The following is a 20,816-nucleotide window of genomic DNA, read 5'->3' on the forward strand; positions in this document are numbered from 1 at the left end:
ATTAACCTTTTTACCTTAGTGTGCACCTGTGCAGGAAACTTGGCAAATATAAACATACATGTATGTATGGGTGTATGTGTACACAGAACCCAGGGAAGTACTGAAAGTCTGAGGTGACAGGCAGGGGCCCACGTCTTCACGGTGTATGTGTGCACACACTGGTGACAAGGCTCATGTCTGCACGCTGTTTGTGTGCACACACTAGGTTCAAGGTGTTTGTGTGCACACACTAGGTTCAGGGTGTTGGTGTGCACACACTAGGTTCAGAGCGTTTGTGTGCACACACTGGTGACAAGGCTCGCGTCTTCAGGGTATTTGTGTGCACACACTAGTTCAGGGCGTTTGTGTGTGCACACTGGTGGCAAGGCTCGTGTCTGCATGGTGTTTCTGTGCACACACTGGTGACAAGGCTCGTGTCTTCAGGGTGTTTGTGTGCACACATTAGGCTCAGAGTATTTGTGTGCACACACTAGGTTCAGGGCGTTTGTGTGCACACACTGGTGACAAGGCTCGCGTCTTCAGGGTGTTTGTGTGCACACACTAGGCTCAGGGTATTTGTGTGCACACACTAGGTTCAGGACGTTTGTGTGCAGACACCGGTGACAAGGCTCATGTCTGTGCAGTGTTTGTGTGCACACACTAGGTTCAAGGTGTTTGTGTGCATACACTAGGTTCAAGGTGTTTGTGTGCACACACTGGTGACAAGGCTCACGTCTGCGCAGTGTTTGTGTGCACACACTAGGTTCAGGGCGTTTGTGTGCACACACTAGCTTCAGGGTGTTTGTGTGCACACACTAGCTTCAGGGTGTTTGTGTGCACACACTGGTGACAAGGCTTGCGTCTTCAGGGTATTTGTGTGCACACACTAGGTTCAGGGTGTTTGTGTGCACACGCTAGGCTCAGGGCGTTTGTGTGCACACACTAGGTTCAGGGCATTTGTGTGCACACACTAGCTTCAGGGTGTTTGTGTGCACACACTAGGCTCAGGGCGTTTGTGTGCACACACTAGGTTCAGGGCCCTCACTGCTGAGCATCTCACCGTCCCTGAGTTCCTGGTGCGCTGTCGGCCCTGCCTGGCTGCCCACGGGCACCTGCGTGCCCATCCTTGCAGCCTGGTTAACCTAATCCCAGGCTTTCCTTCTGCCTGTTGGGATCGCAGTGTCTACCTGTGGTCCCCGGGAGCAGCAGGCCACGGTCCCATCAGCCATGCTTGCACCATGGGCGAGCGCGCCCGTCAGGTGCTTCAGGGTCGCGTGTGCCCGTGCCCGCGTGTGCCCCTATTCCTTGGTAGAACACTAGTAAATCCCCACAGGTTCCGAGGCTGACCTTGACAAGCCGCTGACCTGGGTGCACATCCTCATTTAACAATCCAGCAAAGGTTGCCTTTTTCCCATCCTGCCCCCAGTCCCCTCTACAAACGATAAGCCTGCCATCTCAGGCTTCCCACTTTTAAATTTTTTAGTTAGTTGGCTGCTCTTTCCCGAAGGAGTCCTGAGTTATTTTAAGGTGAGCTGATTTGCTTTGGCAACGGATGTGTGCATCCTGCTTTCCATGGAACACAATGGTTTCGGACTCAGGTGTATTTACGCACCTGTTTGTTGGATTACTGGGGAAGAGAAATAGGGAGATTTCTGCCGTAGTCACCTGTGAAGACATGTCCCTGTGCCTCTGTGGATATGGGGTTCAGGAAGGCTTCCCCACACCTTTCCCTGGATTTCACACAGCAAATCCTCTGCTGTCTGCTTTGTGGAGACCTGCTGAGGTCTCTTCTGGAGGCCCCCATTCCAGGCAGAGCCCTCATTGCCTTGCCCCTGCCCTTAAAGGACTCAGGTCTTCTCTCTTCCTCTGGTGTGCAACCTCCAAATTAAACTTACTCGGTAATTTCTCTAAGTGGTCCCTGAGTTCCTTTCCATTACCAGTCATGTGTAACAGAATCAGTGCTTCATCTTAGCTAGGGTTTACATGTTCCCTTGCATACACACTGTTCCGTGCTCCAGTGCACTTCTTATAAGGTACACGGCTTGCTCTCTCTTTGAAGAGGAGAACCAACAAGTCTATTTTATTAAGGTTCTTGCAGAGCGGTTGCCCTGAAGATCACTGACTTACACGAACTAATCCCATCCATAGGAATTCCCAATCTAAATTGAGCTTAAAGTCCTCTAATTAGTATTATTTCACAAGTAATATAGCCCTATAAAATACACTTCAAACTTCACAGCTTAGGAAACACACAATCAACATAGGAGAAATATTTCTTCATGAAATGGAAAAATGTTGCCGCACAGAAATGGCATTTAGAGCGGGAATAAAGAAAGAAAATATAGGAAGAATTCTCATACTTTATATATTTCATTAACTGACTCAGAAAGGTATTACAGCAATAATTATGTATATAAATTCTTCTCTCTGACTCACCAAAAAGTTGCCCGAAGGACATTCTCAATTAATTCCCCTATCTGATATTGTATAAATGAGAGATGAATTCCTATGAAGCATGCAAGGCATGTGAGTGAGACTTAGCACAAACGTTTCAAAGATGGATCACAAAACCACTCTAGCTCAGTATATACTGAGCGTGTTATCCAGGAAACAGAGTTGGATAGGAAATGTGTCACCAAGGAAAGGAATTGGAAAGGCATCTTGACAATTTTTTTAATATTGCAAATAAATTCATTTTTGAAATTGAGAGTTATTACACAAAGAAAAGATGATTCATGTACTGAATAAGAAATGGCTAGTTTTCAGGAAAAATACTAAGCAATATTCAAACTTTCTTCAGTTTTATTTATAATTCCAAAAGCTACAGATTCCTATTGTTTACAGTAGTTCCTCAATTTTCAAGCCAATATGCACATACACACATGGTATTACATATACCATGCCTTTATACACACACCAAATACAGTCCTTTTAGCCTGATGTCTACAATTTATAAACACACTTTCTTTAAATACATGCATGAATGCATACCCTTGTTAGCTTATATTTATTGCTCTATAAAACAAATATCATAGACTAAATACCTAATATAAGGGGAAATCATTACCATTTAGGCAAAAGACAAAAAATTATTTTTAAGGGAAGAGAGAATGATTCTTTAGGAAAGATGAGAAGGATTTCATTCGGCATGTCTTTTAAAAAGCACACACTCATCATCTTTAAGTAATTGTACAGAGGGTTCCATTCAACACATCAGCTGATAGGTACGTGCATCTCCGTCAACGTCACCCTTCCGACGTCTCCGCGGTCCCTCCCAACTCCACCATCCCTTCCGTGGCATGGGGTGCCGACACTCCCCCTCTTCCTCCCTCCACGAGTCTACTTCCTGTCCCCTTTACCTCTCCCCAGCACATCTTAAGTACCAGCTTCCTGACATACTCATTTTGTTGGACTGTGAATTATTATTTTTCCCTAGGGAGCTACAGCAGTTGAATTCTCTGCTCCTATACCAAATCTCAGTTTATATAGTTGTAACCACTTGCACACAACCTGAAAATATGGTGCAGAGGGGTTACAATTACATGGGCAAGATAATGAGTACATTTCTTATCAAGCATTGCAGCTTCCTCCTTTGTTTCCCTTTCCCATCCTCCCCACACACACCCCCATCCAATCCTCCCCGCCCTACCCTCACGAAAGTTGTAAAGTTCATTTTTCGACATAACAATCTTGTACATCTCATTATTGCAATGGGTCCACCTGTATCCCTAGTTAAATGATTTGTTTTTGCCCTTCCCCTCCACAAATTATACCAACATCAAATACAGTGAAAACAGAGTTTATACTGTGAGGGAGGGACATACAAAGCAATAAAGAAATAGCTTATAAATATGTTAGAAACAATAGCAAGAAAGAAAACCCATTTGAGTCCTTATCTTGGGGTTCATTTCCCCTAACATCAACTTATCTGACCTTTTCTGCTTGACTCAGACATAAACTAGTTATTGCAAATAAGGGAAACCATGGGACCTATGTTTCTTTGGGCCTGGTTTACTTCACTTAATATAATTTTTTCCAAGTCTTTCCATTTCCTAACAAACGGGGCAATGTCATTCTTTCTGATGGAGGCATAGAATTCCATTGTGTATAATACCACATTTTCTTGATCCATTCATGCGTTTATAAGTTAGCTCTCACTTCCACATGAGAGAACGTGTGCATGCTCCACCTTATTGATCGCTCATTCAGTCCCTTTCCATCCACAGGGCACTGCGTGGTGGGTGCTGTGTGTGCGCTTGTGAGTGTCTCAAAAACAGTGGCTGTTCCGGCACTTGGAGGGCCACCCTGCAGCTCATAGAATAGGTGGCTACGGTAAGCAACTGCATCAGACTCTTCGGGCTGGCACATGGTATGAGAAGCGGCGCCGCGGGTGGCTGCCGGTCGGGGCACAGCTGTCTGTGCTTGTGAGCACCGAGGTCTTCTCTGCACCCCGCATCTCAGTGTCCCAGGGATTATTTCTCTCCCACGCCCGCTGAGAGACCACGATTGTGGGCAAGGGAGAAGAAAGGTGAGCAGGTCTCTCCGCACAAGGTGAAGAGAAGAGTTACAGGAAGTTTGACCAGGGGAGAGCAGGAGATTTTGCCATAGCTTAACTAACACTCTCGGTAGGGCACACAGACGTGACCCTGGTAAAGGAGCGCAGAGAGCCCTGAGACCCAGCGCAGTGTTCCCGGTTCAGCTGAGTGTGGGGTAAGCAGAGGAAGGTCTGCGCCCCTCAGCCTGCTCTGAGCATGTGGATGCGGAACGGTGTCATGAGGAGGGAACATGTATCTCACGGTCGGGATCTTGGGGCGCACTGACCTCCAGGGCGCAGGCTGAACCCCGGCCATGTGTCGGCAGGCAGGATGCCCCTGGCACAGCCAGACGTGAGGCGCGTACATGGAGACCCGCTGAGCCATCCAGTACGGGTGGGATGCGCTGCTTGGAGATAAGAGGCTGAAGAGCATGCCTGTCTGCCTGGGGGGCTACCTTAATTGCAGATAGAGGGTTAAGATTTTACCTGAAGTCGGCCATACTAGATTTTCTCTTTCATTGTAGTTTTGGATGTTGTTGTGGATCTATTATTTTTTATTGCTTTCATAAGTAATATCTATTTTATTTATATTAATGCAAATAAATGCACATCTATTTTATGTGTATATATTATGTGCATAAATTCATAAACACATTGAAATCCTCACATATTTGTGTATTCATTATGATTCACTCAATTACGATTCATATAGTTGCGATTTTACAATGTAAAAAGCCTACTTTAGATAGAAGACGACCAGCTGATTTACTTTAATTTTTTAACATGTAAGCAAAAACTTTAGTGTTCTGTTTATCATTCCAAAATCTAAAGCCTGTGTTGTGAAGACAGGCGTGGTCACACAGAATTGGGAATAAAGTTTAACAGACGTTACCAATATATTACTAACTCTTTGCAACATCTGAAACAAGTAGGCATTTGAGTTTCTATAAGCAATATGTAAAAAACAACACAGCTTCATGCTGGCATATTTGGTTACTGCCCGGAGTGATTTTTCTAGCTCTTTATTTTATTATCTACTTGTATTACTAGGAAGAATGTCCCTCCGGTCTTTTTTCAAAAGCAATGTTAAATGCATTTTTTTCTAAGAGTTTTTTACTTCTTTGCCAATACTTGATATAGTTCATTTGGAAGGGTACAGGAGAGGAAAAACTGTAAAAAGATATAAATAAACCTTGTCAAGGTTGATCTTATTGTTCAAAAGCAGGTGTCCTAATTCCTAATTTACTATTTAAAAAACTATGTCGGAGTAGTTAGCCACCCTATGGAGATAAGTTTTATAGTTATATCAGAAGAACAAGTTAATTGTATAAGTTTTATAGTTATAGCAGAAGAATGAGTTGATTGCATAATTCAGTGATGAAAGGACTTATATACATGGTAACAATTGTAAAATAAAATGATCTGACACTTCCCTCTCATAGGAATACTTTTCTAGTTAAACATAATTTTGTTAAGATTTTCTTGAGCTGGGAGGAAGTAGTACTTTCCAGATGCTGTCTTCCATGAATTTGTATGCCCAATGACAATCTTCCAAAAGCTAAGAAAACAAGATGTGATTTTAACATGTCTGATTATAGTACAATGTGAAGATAAGACTTGTTGAAGAGGGTTGGAAAGATGGTTGTACTGATCTGCATCTCCTCTTTGCCAAGCTCAAACAGCACAATACTTAGAAGAGATACATGCAGAATGCCTGGCATAGGCCCTAGAGCTGCCTCAGTGAAACCCTGCGTAGGTAGGTCTCTAAGACCTAGTACCCACTGACTGTTCTCTGAGCCAACCCTAGCTGTAAGTGAGAGCAGCAGGCAACACTGGACACTAAGATGCGTCCAGCAGGCACAGGCTCCAGAAGCTGACTCCCAGCCACCTCAGACTCATACAAAACCACAGCATTGCTCTGTATGCATATCCCTTGGGCTTCAGATGGATCCAAACAGTACCTGCTGCAGGACTTCCCAAGACAAAGCGTGTCAGTGGAGACTAGAGTAGGCCTTGCAAATGCACCGGTATCAATGCCAGATGGGCAAAGAATAAGCAGGAACACAGAATAAATAAGGTGCCATCACTGGCACTAAAGAAGTGGACTTGTGTAAACTACCTGACAAGGAATTCAAGATGGCTGAGAGTGTGTGAGCAAAAGTCAAAAAATACACAACGTCATAACATGGTGAGACCACCAAACGAGAAAACTGAGAATAAGATAACCTCAAAAAATTGTAAGTAAGAAAGAAGCAAATAATACAATGAATACATGAAAATGTACTACAGAATATGAAGAGTGAAGTGATAATGGAGAAAAGAATTATAAAATGGGTTAGATAAAAGATGCCGCTGGTGGAGATGAAACAGAAGGGAAATGAATATTTATAGGATAATCAGGAGTGCAACAAAGGAGCAAATGTTCAAGTCACATGATTTGAAGATAGAGAAAAGATGAATGTATAGGAAGATAATAAAAAGAATGATTTTGAGAGCTATCTACACCTGTGGAAAAATATTATGTTCAGATATAGGAAGGTCAAAGGCGGTAAATCAGAGTCAACTGAAATAACATGATAACTACAGTATAACCAAACTGTCAAATATACAAAAAGAGTTCTGAAACTATCAAGAAAAATCAAATAACATATGAGTTTCAGTGTACCTGGCAACAGAATTCAGAGAGCATCCTTATGAACTAGGAGGCTTTTGTGAAAGTTGGAAGGTACTGACCTCGAAACATAAATTAAGCCCTTCAGATATGAGAACTCAATACTAACCTAGACAAACAAATTATGAGGCAGTGTGTTATCACTAGATCTGTCTGTTAAGACATATTAAAAACTTCATCAAGCCAAAAAGAAATCCCAAACCTTAGTTGTCAACCTAAAAACATCTTAAAGAAAATTATCATATAAAAGAGGTCACAAATTCAAAATGCTCTAGTAATATAATGAGGATATTCATATACCTTTATCTTTGCAATAAATACTAAGGCATAAAGTTATTGAACCCAGGAACAGCTACAATATTTTCGCAGATGTATAACAAAAATAATACCCATGTGTAAAATGTGTCATTTTGGTGATGGCAAAACTCATAAAATAGGAATGGGGCCAACTTGAGCAGAAAGTAATGGGATGGAGCATGGCTCAAGCATAAGGCATGAGCCTGGCAAGTAAAAAATCTCTGCATTCAAACAACATATCTATAGTTATATCTACAGCTATATCTATCTATATGTGTGTATATGTGTATATATTTACATGTATGTGTATATGTAGATATAATTGAATATATACCATGACACTGCTGTATTAAATAATGTAAGTCTAAAATTCTTTTTTAAAACTCATACAACTATTATTACTTATTTCTGACTAGCTTCAGATAATGAGTACCTTAGTAATCTTTCCACTTCATGGACAAGAAATCAGGTCTCCTGAGTCTCAGCTTTCCCACCTGTGATTCTCTGAGCTTCTGATTGTGCATGCAATGCACCACTAGGTCCCACTTGTTCACAGATGGAAGTTTACTGTGTCTATAGCAACAGCAACTGAGAAAACGGAAAGGGAAACTGACAGGTAACTCACTTGTAACTTGCACCAAATGGCCTGTCTCTGCCTTGGAGTACTCTTGATGGAGTCTTAATTTCCTAAGTTCACCTAAGAAAGTTTGATGGGGAACATGTGATTTAGAGTGATAAAATAATTACAAAGTATGAAATGAATTTATTTTCATTGAAAATGTCTATACTATTTAGTTTACATAGCACGAAATTAATCACCAGAATAGCACCTTGGATAACTGGAAAGAATGACAAAATACAGTAAGTGATAAAATATATGCATATTTTCAAAATCTTCTGAGTTTCTCATTGCTTCTATTTTGTCCTACCAACTTATACTATCCATGAGTATAGTATGTGAAGATTCATTTATTAAATAGTGCAAATAAAAACACTACCACAAAACTCTATGCAGTGTCCTGGTTCTGTTATATTTTTCCTGTTGGTGCTAATGGGCTTTTCTTTGCCTCCTATGACTTCTAAAGCATTTTAAAGCCCTAACCTAATATCAGTTTAAATTCAATTTGCATATTTTAATAATAATGGCCAAACAGTAATATTATGGTTATCCCTAGTACTAATGGAGCTATGAAATACCATGGAGAAATTTCTTTCTATAATTTTCCACTCTACATATAACAGCTGAAACAATCATATTAACATCAATGAATGAAAAATACATTATGTACAGCCATTAATTTTTTTGAATAGTGAATCTCAGAGGTGCTACTCAGACAAACATAATTCTCTTTGAATTTTTTATAACAAAAAATTGTGTTTTTATTTGATTAGTAAAGAGCCATGTGGAATATTTTTCATAACCAATTCAAAACAATAAATGACATGGCTTTAATAATTCAGCTGAAATTTGCCATAACTTTATTTTCTGTTTTTGAATTGGGAAATATACATTCTGAAAACTTAAGTGATAAAATGTAATCTGAAAACAAAATAATTTTTGTTTCAGCCAAGAACTTTAGCTACAGTAATTAAAAGAACTGTCAAAGTTCTGGATCAAGCAAATAGATGTAAATGAGTTAGCAAAGGTTTTCTCTAAGCCGGATTGACAAGGAGATGCTTATGCCTGTTTTCACTTCTAGAGATTGCATTATGAGTTACATCCTCAATTTGTGAGCTCGTAAGCCAAGAATACTAAAATGTTTTGGTTTAGTAGTGCAAGTTCTATAAGTAGCCTTGCTATGTTTGTACCACAAATCTTTCCAATATTTTTATACACATACAGAAGTAATGTACATTTTGTAGGCCTCAAGAAAATAAATCAAGGAAATTGTTCCTAATATACTCATTTAACATTCAATCCTAAATGCATCAAGCAAAGGTTAAGTATTTTTTCCTAATTGTCTACAAAATAGAATTCTTTCTAATTAGAGAGGAAGCATTCTTTCTGATGAGTGTCAGATTAGAAAGAAATCAAAGTGGAGAAAAAATCTCAGAAATTATTTTATGTGTGGTCTAGCCCTTCAAAGATCTTACTGAGTAAGAAAGGTAGAAACACTGAATTGACATATCCCGGGTATTATGGAATGTGCACTTGCTCTTTTTTAAAATTAGATTTGCATACATTACTACATAATATTTTTGAATCTATCCACTTATACAAGGGAAATTTCTCCCATATTAATGCCAAAAACATGTTTCATAGAGCATCTATAATCTGACATAGATAATTCAGCTAGAATGGTATATATAAAATATTCCAACACTTTTTTTAACCAAAACTTTTCACACTATCAACTCTGTAATTATGGTGTTCATATATGTACAGACTGTCAATTTCATAGTCTAAGGATATACATATGATCATAACACATACCTCCATGGGGAAAAGTGAATAAACTCCTTTCAAATAACTACAGACAAAAATTAAGTAAGAATGACATCGCCCCATTTATTAGGAAATGGAAAGACTTGGAAAAAATTATATTAAGTGAAGTAAGCGAGGCCCAAAGAAACATAGGTCCCATGGTTTCCCTTATTTGCAATAACTAGTATAGGTCTGGGACAACCAGAAAAGGTCAAAAGCTATGTATATATGACCAGATAAGATGATATTAATCAAAATGAACCCCAAGATAGGGACACAAGTGTTTTCTTTTCCTTGCTATTGTTTCTAATGTATTTGTAAGGTATCATGTGATATTTTTTTTGTTGCTTTGTATATTCCACCCTCACGGCATAACCCATTTTCACTGTATTTGATGTTGGTATAATTTGGGGAGCTGAAGGGAAAAAACAAAATGTTTAAATAGGGATACAGGTGGACCCATTGTAACAATGAGATGTACAAGATGCTATTCCGAAAAACGAACTTTACAATTTAGGTGGGGGAGGGGCATAGCTGAGGAGGTGGGAGGGAAGGGATGTTAGGGGAAAATCAAAGGAGGAGGCAATAATTCTGGATAAGAAATGTACTCATTACCTTGCTCATGTAATTGTAACCCCTCTGTACAATGTTCTCACAATAAAACTTATTAAAAATTAAGTAAAAAAGTTCTGAAAGTCAAATTGTAAATACCATTTGAATAGAAGAAACCAGTTTGAGACTTGTTTTTTATGATTCACAGTGACAGGAATTAAAAAAAATACTAACACTGGTGTTCCAATAGATGACACTGACAGCGTCAGGAAACTATGAAGACTTTTGTCACAGACATAAAGTGAAACAAAGGATGACATTGATAAAAATGAATTGTACTCATAAACTGTCATGTTGAATTGACACTCCTATGTCCAACGACTTAAATATAAAATGAATTCACTGGAATAATCCTTTTACCTGCTTCCTCAAGTAATGAATTGCATCTATGATCTTGTTAGTCTCTAGATTCTTGTGATACTGAAGCAAAAGCTCATCTTTTTATTGTTGCAGTTGAACACAAGTAAAGACGGAAGCCAGCACTGCAGCATGGCTCCATGGAGAACCACAAGGCTGCCCTGCCCGGGAGGAGGCAACGAATGCACAGAACCCGTTTCTCTGATATCAAGCATCCAGTTTTCTGGAATTAGTATTATTTCCATCAACTCTGACACCTACTTTATACCTGTTCAACTCCTTCAATTTTTTTTATTACCTTTGAATATTTTTCTCTCTTGTAAACTATCATTTCGCTTAGGGAAGTTTCCATAATTAGAAATTAATTTGTAGAAGAGGTTGATTCGCACGTATTCTAATATGTTTGCGGATACTTTGAAGCTCCCAGCCGTGGGTGTGAAAAGTGCAATGGTCTGAGTGTCTGTGTCTCCACAGACGTTCCTGAGTGCCCAGCCCCGGGGCCATGGCACCTGCAGGTAGGGGAGCTGGGTCTTCATGTCGGGATCTCTGAGCATAGGTGCAGACACGCCACCCGCCACCCGCACGGACACACAGGGAATGGGCACCTTCCAGAACACTCCGTGATGGAATAGACCCTGCCATGCCCGACCTCGGCTCTCAGCCTCTGGAGGTGTGAGGTATAAGGCCCTGGTGTTTTTAAGGCGCCCAGTCAATGATAGTGTTGATGGACTACCGCAGACTGGTAGTCTGCTTGTTGCACCTGCTTCTTGTAGTCTTCAGTGTGGTTCTTCAAGGCTGTAGAGGGACTCAAGTGCTGGATTCCAGAGCTGCAATAGTTCCTTGTATGGTTACGGCAGTGGTTTAAGCCTAAGTTCAATCCTCAGCTAAATCTCTGTGGCTGCAGGAGGACGAGAGTCTGCAGACTCTGCACGGGAGGAATCACTGCTTCAGCCAGAACAGGAGTCTGACGTGCTGCCGGCTCCATTGTCCCACACTCTCCTCTGAAATCAGTGTTAAGACTCCCAGCAAAGCTTCTCAAAGGGAAGAAATGAATGATTCAGTGTTTTGAGAACATAGCCTAGTAAAATCCAGTTTCAGATTCTAGACTAAGTTGTAGGTTCAGATTCTAGGTTGCCAAAACATGAGCCAACATGGGGAGCACCACATCTTCGCCTATTTTTAAAATGAATCTATCAAAATGAATGAAAAGATCTTGAACAAACTCTTCATCACATTTAGTCCACTGGCAGCATGAACATGCTTTTCTTCTATCGCTGCGCCTCTCCCCCCGAAATGTCTGAGGCACAGCGCACTTGCTCTACAGGTGCATGAAGGAAATTCACATCAGTCAATTCACAAGCAGGTATCACGGCTGCAGCCTTTAACAGTGTGGAGAACACAGGAGAGGTAATGTTTAGACATGTGGTAAGTTACAGTGCTCCCTTAATCAATAAACATATGGCCTTGCTAAGCTGTCTCCAGCAGAGCTGGATAAAACAGAGTTCACAGCATTTTTCCCGTGGGATCCCTTAGGTAGTTATAACAAGAAAAATGAACAAACCATAAAATCTTCTCTGGTCTTAAATCTCATGTTGTGTCTTGAGAGAGTCTCTCAGGCCATCTATTTTCTAATGCCCTCTGAGGAGTCAGAAAGGAGGGCCACACGTCTGACATTACAGGATTCTGGAGGCCAATAATGAGCTTCTTGTTGACAAGTAAAAACTGACTGGAGATTTAGCCATGTATAATACTATGGAGCTACAGTCCCAGCTATGACAGGAGACTCAGGTAGGACAATTGTGGCACAAGACCAGTCTCTGGTACGAACTATGTGAAAAATAGAGCAAAAGAATGCCGGGAACATGGATAAAGTAGTAGATCCCCTGGTGTGGCTCTAAGTTCAAAGCCTAGAACTTAAAATACCACCAAAAATACAAAGGAAATGCATATTTCAACTGATAAGCAAAGGAGTACTTAATAAACTTCAGATACAATAAATGAGAAGAGCAAATAACTATAGCTGGAAACAAATAATCAGCTTATTTTGACGGAATTCAGGAAATTCGCAAAGGTGAAATTTGGTGTTCAACCTGAACAAGCACGATAGAAGAAAAAAATTGAACACCTGAGGGGAGAAGTTAATAAGAGTTCCAAGTGATGGACCTGTCAGCTTAAGACAAACCAGAATTATCCAGTGTAAATAGAGGAAAAGAAGCAAAGGATCATTGTGTGGGGCCTGTGAGGGGAGGGGCACTTGACGGATTTGGGGCTGTAGACACGCCCACACCAGAGTCCAGTGGTTGTGAAAGGCTGGTAAAAGGGAAGTCTATGTGGTAAACTAAACCCAACAACTTTGAAGCCATTCATCTTCAAACTAGAAGCAAACTGAGTATGCTACTCACAGCTATACTCAGGACACTGCCACCAATCCAGTGTGGAGCTTCGTGGCTTTTGTCACTTCCCAATGTACACTTAACGTTCCCCAATTTTCTGATGACTAGATTTCCTATTGTCAACAAACAACACTCTATCACATACTATAATATCTACCTTGTCAACTTTCGATGTACATCTCAGTCCTACACAAGTTGAACAGTCAAAAGTATGTTTGCAAGTTATTGAGCAAATGGATGTGCATTGATATCACTTACTTGGGGAATGAATCCTGTTTTTTTATGGCAAAACTGTACTCTTATATGGAATGCCTACTCAAGAGCTCTTCCAAACGGACTTTGCATTCCCAACAGCCATGAGTGAGAGTTCCGTTGCTTTTAATTCTAAACCAGAATAGAGTCATGGTGTTCAAACACCCAAAAGGAGAAAAAGCTGAACCCAAACCCACAGTGGAAAGGGGCAATGAACGCAAGGAAACAATGCAGCGGAGTGTTAAGTGGCTGTGTGCTTGCTATGGACGGTGGCTTTATTCACACAGAAGTACATCCCATTGTGAAATAGCCCATACTGGCATTTCTGTAATAATGAAATAAACTATATTAGCTTTTCCATAACAAAGCCTGAACCTTAAAGTGAAACTATGCTAAAATCATTCTCTGGAATTACCAAGATTTTACTAAGCACTGAGAGCTCAACAAAAAATAATCCCTATAGTTCAGGTAAGTTTTATAGAAGTAGGAGACAAATGTAAACACATTTAGTGAGTTAATAGTCTTTGTATGCTCTTTTATCTGCAACTAGCAGAAGAAATAGAAGTATACAATATATAAAAGGCACCGCTTTCAGTGCTTTTAATAATAATGGAACACAGTTGCAATTAGTGAATATTAATGGATACAAAAAATTTGTATCCGTAAATTTAACCATCAGCTTGCTTTATATTAAATGGGTAGCAATATGACTTAAAGAAATTATTTACTTTCAAAGTAAGAAAGAAATAATAGTTATTCTAATGAAACTTAAAAATTCAAGGTAAAATAAACCATGTCCTTATGATTTTATCAGATTCTATCTTTTCTCAATGGTATTTGAACCAATGAACACTGATTTAATCTTGGAATAATAATTTTAATATAAAATCAAGACTAGATTTGTTTCATTTGTACTCATTAGGGCAATTTACCAGTATATTTGTCTTAACATCTTGCATTTTAATACTACTTATGATACGTCCAAATTAAGTGGTAGGTAGAAAATTAAGGCAGAAGAGTTTCAGTACACACTTGGAAAGAAAATATGTTTAAGTTTTCAAATCATTAAAATTTTAATTTTCTCCTAAATATGTCTCAGGTTCAGCCTTTTAAATTTCAGTGAGTTCTGATTTAATGTGATACCTTTTGAAATAAGATAATTTATAGAGGATATGTATTATAATTTTAATAGTTTTATTAAAATGCATTGTGTTTTGTGACCAAATCTTGTTTAGCATTGAAGCTATGAACTATTTGATGCTCAGAATTAGTGCGAGTTCATAGTTTATTCATTATAGCTTCAAAGCAGAATACAGGAATTAACATGCTTTGATACTAAGCAACAATAGAAATAACTTTCTTTCCTAGTAATACCAAACATAATAAAAGGGGACAGTCATAGAGCTCTTTCATCTTCCAGTCATCTTGTCAATCATTTTACATATATTATCTCATTGAATAAAAATCTATGAGGGCTGGGAAGGTGGCTCCGTGGTAGAGTGCTTGCCTCGCATGCATGGGGCCCTGGATTGGATTCCTCAGCACCACATAAACAGAAAAATCCAGAAGTAGCACTGTGGCTCAAGTGGTAGAGGGCTAGTCTTGAGCTGAAGAGCTGAGGGACAGTGCCCAGGCCCAGAGTTCAGGGCCCAGGACCAACCAAAAATAATGTATGATACAATTAGTAATTGAAAAATACACATATAATGGCAAATATCTTGGTTTTATAAACTATGAGTGTGCTTCTTTCTCCTTTCTTCCTCCTTTCCTTCCTTCCCCCCTCTCTCTCTCTTCTTTCTCTCTCTCTCTCTCTTTCTCTCTCTCTCTTCTTTCTCTCTCCCATAGTCATACTGCCTACTGGTTGTTGATGGTGGTGGTGTTCTTTTTATAATACACAAGAAAAGTGAAAAAACAGTGTAATATTTTCTAATGCCCTACAATAGAATGCAGATTGGACTTGGTTTGGGACTCTAGTTCAATCACTTCTGTTCAATAGAATTAGGCCAAAACAATTTCATTGCAGTCAGAAACTGTGATGTGAAGAAATAAAGTATTCACATGATAGTTGAAACCCTTTCGTACAACCTTTTATTTTATTTTTTTTAATTTTTATTTTTTAATTTTTTAATGTTTTTCTATTTTTCTTAAGAGGTTCTTGAATTGATGGTTTCATTTAATCTCTTTAGAATATTCTGTCATATTTTAAATACCATCTTGTGCTTGCTAAAATTAAAATGTACTCTTTCAGGGGAATTATTAAAGAGTCTGTTTTTTTTCAACAAAATATTTAATGTATACTTTCAGATTTATTTCATTTAACTTATAAATATTTTCAATGTGACTTCAATATAAGAAGCTATATCTTGAGGAGAGGGAATTCTGAAGAGACATTTACAAAAGTATGTTTTTAAAAAAAGAAACTAAGCAACAATTTGATAGTTTGATCAAGTTAGTGGGACTATATTTGGAAGGGGAGAAGAACTGATGAATTCAGTATGACTTTACAAGTGTAATTTCCATAAGATACTGCAGTTGAGTTTGGGAAAAGGCTTCATTGGTTTACCTTTAAATGTGTTGTGCATAATAGCTAACAGTACAGAGGGAATTTAAATGAGGGCACCAAAAATAAGGCAAATGTTCTGTTTTCAATCATTTCCAAAGCTGTGTCTCTATTTCTCTTCTCGCTTTGATCTGAAACCCACAGATCAGGTCGTCTGTGTGCAAACACTGCAATGGGAATTCTCCAAAAACTGGAGGCTGCTCTCAAACTTGACTTCCAGTTACCCTTTCCAACTTGGCCACATCTCCCGAAGTGTGGTGAGAGATCAAAATCAGGCTGATCTGAAGTACCTCTGATGATACACAAGTGGACAGGGTCACATGAGAGTGTGTGCCTGACCAGCACAATATAAGCACAGGCCAGACAGAAGGGCCTGAGGACATGATCTGGAGTAAGTATGGCTGGGAACAGGGCTGGAAAGAACCACAGTGTGGGTAAAAGATAGTTAAGCTTACCCACTGCTCTTCTTTCACCTTATTTTCTAGTGGAAAATTGAGTTAGCCTAAGTCCCTTTCGACTGTGTAAATGTTGAGTGATTCTCACAAAGTTTAACATCTCTTGGCACTAAAATCCAGGGCTGAGGAAGATCTGACCTCCCTCTGCTTACAGCCTGTACTTTGGGATACTTCTAAATTCTCCCTCCCTTCCTTGGAGATGTGTGACACAGCTTCTTCCAAGTTTTACATGAGAGGATGATAGCCTACTGTATTCAGCTGCCATTTAAAGATAGAGGGCTAGAGAGGGAGCTCCATAATAGAATATTTGCTAGCACGTGTAAGGTCTTTGGTTTGGTTCTGAGAACTGGGGGAAAATACAGAGTAGATAGAAGACAGAAGTAGCTAGAAAGATGGTAGATGATAGATAGAAGATAGTAGATAAATAGAAATATGAGATCAATCACTAATATCTTCTGTAGAAAGTTACAGATAAATGATAGAGAAAGATAGATTGAAAGATAGGCAGACAGACAGACCAATAAAGCCCCTGGCTCCTGAAAGATGATTTTCTGAGGAAATAGTGCAGCCTTCTCAATCGTATGAAGATGGATTTTGCTCTGGATGTAGCAAAGCCAGCTAATCAGTCCAGTGATGTGTGACACCCTTTCACTTCAGCTCTTACATTTCTGTCTTTGGTTTCTGAAGATCTGAGTTCAAACAGAGATGACGTTGCTCTTCTTTTTGAAACAGCATTAGGTAAAAGCTTTCTTCTTATTAATTTAACCAGTGTCATATTTACATTGACAGAAAGATGACATTGTTGAATATTTTTCCAGATTGTTCTAATATTGAAAGATCAAACCGAATAATCTCAATCTTCAATGAGTGAGTGTGTGGTGGTCTTGCTTTTATATAGTTTTCACAAGTCCACCATATTTTAGCACCTAATTTATGTCCTATTTCTGTTACCTGGTTTCCAAAGAAACATAAGATGATAAATAGATGATCAATCAATGCACTCTGCTATTTCTGCAAAGTACAGTAGAATATTATATATCCATAATGTTTCTGGTGAAAACGGAATAAACAGTATTTTGTCCAATGAAAAAGTATTGCTAATAAAAACAAGGATTCTTTAGGCTTCTATGTACTAATTTTCTGGTAAGTTTCTTCTTCAAACACACACCATTCTTTTGTGAATGCATGATGTGCCACTTATGGTATCTAATTTCAAATTTTGATAGAAATTGTTGAAATGAATAGGTATGTACATTGGAATCTGAGCCTGAACATCAGATGCCAGCTGTAAGGTGACTTCAATTTAGGAAACCTTAACTTTAACTTGAAAACTTTCATGTCTCACTCTATTTTTTAAGTATCATTCTGTTTTTATTTCTGGAATACTGTGAATTATTTTTTTCTTTGATAACGTGTTTTAAAATATGAATTTTGTCCATTTATTGTTTTTTTTAATCATATAGTTGAGCATTTGTCCTAACATAAAAGAATAGTAAAAAACAAAATGGTCCAGTTTGACACTTTCTTTCTTACTTTATAAAACAATTTGTCCTTCTACTATTTTGCCTCCATATTTCCACAGCTGGACATCCAAGAAAGACAATCTCTGAAGAGATTGACATCTACAAAGATATCTTATATGACTAGATATTTAAATTAATTTTCTAATATGGATTTATTTGCACATTGAATGGGCAGTGAAATTATAAACACATTAAATCTACTGAAAGCATTGATTTCTCTCCTTAAATGCATATTTCAGGAGAATAATTAACTTGTTCCCTTAACTTATTTGCTATTTTAAATTTTAATTCCTTAGATAGTGATTACTTTGTTATAAAGTATGCAATTTAGTGCACATAAATTATTTTCATGCAGTAATTATTTGCAAATCTTTAAAGATGCATGAAAGGTTATTTTATTGTAAGATTTAAAAATGGAAATGCACAGTTGAGTTCAATGGAGCACATTTACTTTCTAGCGCAGAACATTTCTCTGGCATGATCGTGGACTTGACTTTGGAAGAGATGACCACTTGGCACAGCCCCTTCTCTACCCAGGAAATCGCTGCGTGCTCATGCAGCGTGAGCCAGATTGTACTGCTGGGGCCAGCTGTTCTTGTGACTTTAAAGAGAAACGCATCCAAGGAGGCCTGTTCACTCTTCCTGAGGAAACAGGAGGAGGGTCTTTATTGGGCTCTGGAGCACACTTGATTGCCCAGAACTGTAAGTGTCCAGATGATTGCAGTGCTGGTGCTCCAGGCAGCCGAGTCTCTGACGATTTCTCATTGCCGGCTATAGTTATTTTCACTCTAGGTCACACTTGGCTCTCCTGTCTTAAGACATCTTTCCAATGTGCAGCAACTCCTTGTGAGACATCATTTTCAAAAGCAAAGAAAACCGTATATACTTTTTTCTTTTTTAGTCATTAAAGAGTATGACTGTAGACAGCAAGAGAACAGGGTTATCAGCCAGGTACCAGTGGCTCACGCCTGTCATCCTAGCTACTCAGGAAGCTGAGATCTGAGGATCGCAGTTCAAAGGCCAGTCAGAGTAATATTCTTATCACCAAGTAAAGCCCCAGAAAACCAGTAGTGGCGCTGTGCCTCAAAGTAGTAGAGTGCTAGCCTGTGAAAAAGCTTAGGGACAGCTCCCAGCACTTGAGTTCAAACCCCACCATCCACTAACTAAGTAATGGAGAGAACAAGGCTGTCATGGTATGAAAATATTAAGAATATATGATATAAAAATTCAACAGCCCACCTTCTGTTCACATATGAAAATGGATTGCGGAAGCCGGGTGAGATGGGCAGGAAAGGGGGAAGAGAGAGAGACAGGCATGAGGGCCAAGGAGGCTCTGCCCAGACACATCCATATATAGTGGGCATGCTAACGCAATCCTAATAACAAAGAGTTAAAAGAAAACCATGTTTTATTACTAATTAGGCCAGTGGAGAACTGGATTCATATTAAACACAAACATTAGGAATATATGGCTTACTTTATTAAATAAGCAACATTTAACTTCCCTGGATGTGGCCATATTATATCTACTATATATGCACTGTGTGGGGCCACACATCTACTTGTACATTGTGTAGGGTTTCCTGCATATAAAATATATTGGTATATAGTCTTTGATCTGTTGGTCCTGAGGATTGAACACAGAGTCTCATATTTATAAGACATCACTATCACACCTTCTGTCTCGGTGTTTTCTTTTGCGGTAGTATCTCCCTGCATGCCTTGGGCTGAATATTTAGCTTGTGCATCCTGTGTCCTCAGGAATGACCTGTGAGTGTCACTGTCCAAACCCAGTCCCTGTGCTTTCCTTGCAACTGGGACACTATACTCATAGGAAATTCACTCAATCAATTCATAGTGGGAAGTCCACAAATCTCAAAAATAAAAAGCTTATGGGATATCGGAGGCTTGGGGAATAATCAACAAACTAGACCAGAATAAAATATCTCCCTAGCATAGATTATACTGGTAAAAAGAAAAAAATTCATCAGAATAAAGTAGATTTCTAAGTGGAAGCCATAAATCAAGGAGGCACAGCAAGATGTATTTCAAGTGGGAAAAGGAAACAACTTCCCAGTCATAATACTCTGACCAGTAAGGTGGTCATCTATACATGAGGAATAAGTAAATACTTTCCATGATTATAAGAACTTGAGAGAGAATATTAAAAAGTATCTACAGGTAAGGTACATTGCTTTTAAAAGAACAATCAGACTTATAACTGATTTTCAAAATAAATATCAAAGCCAGATCTCAATGAGAGGATCTTTTTAGAGTCCTGAAAAATTCATATATATATATATATATATACATATATATATATATATGTATATATATATATATATATATCTTTAAGAATTAAAGGAAAATGAATAAACTTAGCAGCCAAGAATAAAGGATGGCATGCCCAGTATATTTCTATGTAAAAAAAATCAGCCAGGGAGAGACAGCAGTGATTTATGTTTATAATCTGAGCAAGTTGGGAGGAAAACATCAGGAACATCACATGTTGAAGCCAGCATAAGAGAAAGAGTTCTGGAAAACCTAGCCAGCCAACCAAGACATAGTACACAGACAACAGAGCTTAAACTAGACCAATCACATTTGAATGGAATATACATTTGAATGGACATACAAATAGGTAGCCATGATTTAACTAGAGTAGAAAACTAATTCTGTATGCAAGTCAAATAACAAATAATAGAAGCAGTCAAAGTGATTTCTTGTATTTTATCAAGAAATCACTGCGAAGAGTAAC

This window comes from Dipodomys spectabilis, unplaced genomic scaffold (genome assembly GCF_019054845.1).
Source record: "Dipodomys spectabilis isolate Male_0828 unplaced genomic scaffold, ASM1905484v1 ptg000555l, whole genome shotgun sequence".
Lineage (NCBI taxonomy): Eukaryota > Metazoa > Chordata > Mammalia > Rodentia > Heteromyidae > Dipodomys > Dipodomys spectabilis.